Below are 4,943 nucleotides of genomic sequence, written 5' to 3'. Positions count from 1 at the left end.
TTTTAGAAAAATTTTCGAAGTCATTAATTTATAATATCTTTATTATTATTTGATCAGCATAAATTTGACCAGCATAAATATTAAATTATTTTTAAAAGAATAAATTTTATTAGTTTATGTATATAAATTTTAAAAAAATAAATATAAATTATATTAATTTATGTATACAAATTTTAGTAAATATAAACACAAATTATATATATTTTTGTTTGTAAAATTTTATAAAATGAGTACAAATTATTATTGAAACTTTTTTTTATAATATTGCCTATTAAGTGAGTTTGGTCCAAAAATAAGTCCACGACCACTAACATGTTTAACGCCGTTATGGGAGCGCCATCTGACACGCAGGCAAAATGAGTCCAGTACATGTTTGACATCTGGTTTGGCTTGCTTCTCTTATCCCTCCATAACCCAGCTAACAGAAGTAATCCCATGTCTCAATCCTCGTTTCTTTCTCTTCGGTTGCTTTCAATTCTTCAGCAATAACAACAAACCATTTTCAAAATATTTGCTCCTCATCCCACCATTGAAGAAAATGTCGCTGAGACAAGAAGAGAAGCTTTCTATTCTACCTTTGTGTTTGACCAAGGTAAGCTGTAGTTACCTTATTTGTTGGGTTGCTAGTTATTATTATTAATTAGCTAAATGTTAATTCATTATAAAAATTTATTAGTACTTGTTCATTGATATTAATAGTTCTTATTTTTAATTCAAAAAGCAAAAATGGTATATAAAAAGTTTATTGTACATTATATAAGATTATTGTATTATATGTTTTTTAGAACCTTAATAATCTTATAATTTTTTTAATCCATAGTAACATATTTCACTTAAATATAAAAGTTATTATATTTGTTTATTTAAATAAATGTTATTACACTTTGTTATTGATATATATACCAAAAAATTAAAATTTTACTAACTAAGTGACGTTTAATTAATTATACTATTAGACTCCTAACGTATAATCTGCTTTACGCGCAAGTCATGTACTTAATATATTTTATTGTATTTTTGTATAGTTTATTTACAAAAAGATTAATATATATTATTGAAAGAATTAATTTATATAATATACAAAAAAATTAAATAATTAATTTAGTTAGTATATAGAAAAATTAATGTAAGTAATATTCTTTAATATTTTACTTTATATTAACTTATATCTTTTGAATAATTTTTTTTTCAAATGTAACCTTTAAAACAAACATTTTAATTAAACTAAAAAGTTAACTATTTTAGATTTATGAAATTAATTATTCAAAATATTTTATTAGTATGTCTTTCATTTTTTGGACATGTTTCATAGATCTATTTAATTTTTTTTCTTAATCTCTGTGAAAAGGAGCTCATATCTATTAACATATAACAAAATTTTTTACACGTTTATGAATTGAGTGATTAATATCTTTTGAAAATATTAATGTTTAAACTAATTACAAAACATAAGTATATAAAATTTAGAGTTGTTAAAACTAATTTGTATATTTTTTATTTTTTTTATTCAAATGAAAATATTTTAGCATATTTTAACAAATTTTAAGAAAGAAAGAAAACAGATTAATGGTATGCACCATTAATTCAACATCGATTTCTATTTTCTAATATTCATAAAGAAAGAAAGGAAAAAAAGTAATAGTCTAAAATGAGACATTGTCATTAATTCCTCCTCAAATTTACATAAACAGATATACAAACTTCTTATGAGCAAATAAATTATCATAAAGTAATCACGTATAGTCATAACATTGTTGCATACATATATTGTTAAAGAAAGTCAAAGTAACAACCAAACCTTTTTAAAGAAAAGAAAGCCAAAGCACAACCAAACCTTTACGAGGGGGATTGTGTATCTTTCTTAATATAATGTTAATAAATCAATGAAAATGTTTGCCAACTCTGAGTTGTGAGGGAGATTATGATCGTCCTGTTTAGATTTACTTCAATTATAGCACCGCTCATGAAGAAAAGTCTTTTATCAATACTTCTACCGTTTAAATTTCGATCCATAATGACATTAACACCTGCAGCAATACAGGCAGTGGCAACTGAGATAGATGCTTCAATTATTGCACAAATTAATTACAAAATTTAGAGAATAATATACCTTTTGCTCTTGTTTCTTCTTTTAATCGTGCAACAGTCTTCTGTCTTATAATTGACGACAACATCAGCTCCAAGATCCTCACAGACAGATAGTTTTTCTTTTCTGCTTGAAATTCAACACTTGATTTAGATAAAACTGTTCACGCTAACTATATTGTTTGTTCTAATCTGGTCAATTCTGTCCTCTTGGAATGCAAAGCAATTAGAGTTAGAGTTTGTAAACAAACTACTGTCCGAAAGAAAAGGTATAATATTCACTTAAAAATTTTGCATTATAGTGATAAAAGTAGCTTCACAAAAGAAAATTCATGCATTTATAAATATGAAAAAGAGAAAGCTATTAGATCACAATTTCAGATTGAGCAATGTGTTTTCTTTTGTTATCCGTTTTTAAATTTAATTTCAGAATTACACACATGGTTAGAACTGAGCATAGAACTTAATTAATCTACATTGGAATAATATCATTAACCAGAACAACATAGAATACTTTACTTACAATATACTCATTTAAAAATGCTTATTAAAGCAAATCAATAAAGGACCTTAAGAAATACCAATATTGTTGCCTATTGGCATGCTTTACTTACAATGATAATTATATAGAAATGGAATAAATCAAGCTGCTTCTATTTAAACTCACACATGCATTTAGCCATTAATTTGTTAAGTTACAAAGCTTCTATTTTATTTGAACACTACAAAATGGACAACTAAGATCATATTTAGCGATCATCTATATATATATATCTTAAGAGAAATTAAACCATCTTTTCTATCATCACCATCACTGCCATTTAAATGATGGACAATTTTAAAACGTGAAACACAGAAAAATTGAAAATTGACGAAGAGAGTGTGTATGTATTCTATCAATTAGTCCTCTAAAATCAGCATTAATCCATGTAATGATTAAAATGTTATACTATGTCAAATCATAATATAATGCTTCTGCAAATTATCCCTGGCTATGATGTCTTTGAAACTGTCATAATATAAAGCAATTCACTACTAATTACTATCTTGGTATATTTTCTTTGAATGCAAAAAGTTATGTAAGAAAAATTATGCCTACAATCATGTAAGAAATTATTACTTTAGTAGCAAATATATTCTGGAGAAAAAATATTAAATTAATTATGCAAACATTTCTTCTATATTGAAGGAAATTCTTAGCTTATGTAATAGTATTATACCGGGTGAAGTTGAAAACCAAAATCATGAATAAATTTAGGTAATATATCTACATTAGTTTTTAGAAGGCATATCTCAAGCACAGCCTGACACAAACCAAATAAATAAAGAAAATTGAACATAGCCAAACAAGGTATCTGATGAGCGGATAATTTATACGCTTTTTGGCATTGTTTTTAGGTAGTTTTTAGTATGTTTTAGTTACTTTTTATTATATTTTTATTAGTATTTATGCAAAAATAACATTTCTGGACTTTACTATGAGTTTGTGTGTTTTTCTGTAATTTCAGGTATTTTCTGGCTGAAATTGAGGGACCTGAGCAAAAAACTAATTCAGAGGCTGAAAAAGGACTGCAGATACTGTTGGATTCTGACTTCCCTACACTCAAATGCGTTTTTCTGGAGCTACAGAGGTCCAATTGGCGCGCTCTCAATTGGGCTGAAAAGCTAACATCTTGGGATTTCTAGAAATGTATAATAGTTCATACTTTGTCCTAGATTTGATGACCCAAAATAGTGTTAAAACGCCCACTAGAGACCCTTTTCTGGCGTAAAATGCTGGAACTGGCACAAGAACTGGAGTTAAACGTCCAAACTGGCATCCAAGCTGGCATTTAAGTCCAGAAAAGGCCTATGCACGTGTAAAGCTCAATGCTCAACCCAAGCACATACCAAGTGGGCCCCGAAAGTGGATTTCTGCACTATCTGCACTTAGTTACTTATTTTCTATAATTCCTAGTAACTAGTTTAGTATAAATACCACTTTTTACTATTGTATTTCATCTTTTGGATCATCTTTCGATCTGTTGATCAAATTTATGCTTGGCTGGCCTCACGTCTATACCTAGGCTATTTTCTCTTATGTATTTTTCAACGGTGGAGTTTCTACATCTCATAGATTAAGGTGCGGAGCTCTGCTGTTCTTCATGAATTAATGCAAATACTATTGTTTCTCTTTCAATTCACGCTTACTTCTTCTCCAAGATATACTCTCATACTTAATTCAGTTAAGTCAGAATGAAGGGGCGATCCGTGACAATCACCCACTATCTTCGTTACTCGCTTAGCCAAGATCCGCGTGCCTGACAACCACAAGCGGTCTACATGATGTTCAACGTAGTCATTGGACGACAGCCGGAGTATAGTCTCTTGGGTCTCTGATCCACGCACCGAATCCATGAGGTTAGAACCTTCGTGGTATATGCTAGAACCAATTGGCAGCATTCCTGAGATCCGAAAAGTCTAAACCTTGTCTGTGGTATTCTGAGTAGGATCTGGGACGGGATGACTATGACGAGTTTCAAACTCACGAATGTTGGGCACAGTAATAGTGTGCAAAAGGATAGAGAGATCATATTCTGTCACAAGTGAGAACCGACAGATGATTATCCGTGCGGTAGCTGTGCCTGGTATTTTTCACTCGATATGAGAAATCTGACAGTTGATTAGCCGTACAGAAACTGTAACTGGATCATTTTCACTGAGAGGACAGATGGTAGCCATTGACAACGGTGATTCACCAACATACAGCTTGCCATGGAAGGGAGCACGCATGATTGGATGAAGACAATAGGAAAGCAGAGGTTCAGAAGCAACAAAGCATCTCCAAACGCTTATCTGAAATTCCCACCAATGAATTA

The 4,943-nt window shown here is 29.8% G+C and overlaps 1 long non-coding RNA gene across 1 annotated transcript; it reads left to right on the top strand.

The window, feature by feature from the left end:
- The first annotated feature begins 321 nt into the window (after positions 1-321).
- Positions 322-4,264, top strand: LOC140173485 (uncharacterized). The gene is made up of 2 exons (XR_011862501.1): positions 322-592; positions 3,594-4,264. It is a non-coding gene; the product is annotated as an uncharacterized lncRNA (long non-coding RNA).
- Positions 4,265-4,943: the final 679 nt, after the last annotated feature.

The sequence above is a fragment of the Arachis hypogaea genome, chromosome 6 (genome assembly GCF_003086295.3).
Source record: "Arachis hypogaea cultivar Tifrunner chromosome 6, arahy.Tifrunner.gnm2.J5K5, whole genome shotgun sequence".
Classification (NCBI taxonomy): domain Eukaryota; kingdom Viridiplantae; phylum Streptophyta; class Magnoliopsida; order Fabales; family Fabaceae; genus Arachis; species Arachis hypogaea.
Note: the sequence above shows the minus strand (reverse complement) of the source record. Positions and strands in the feature narration are given on the sequence as shown.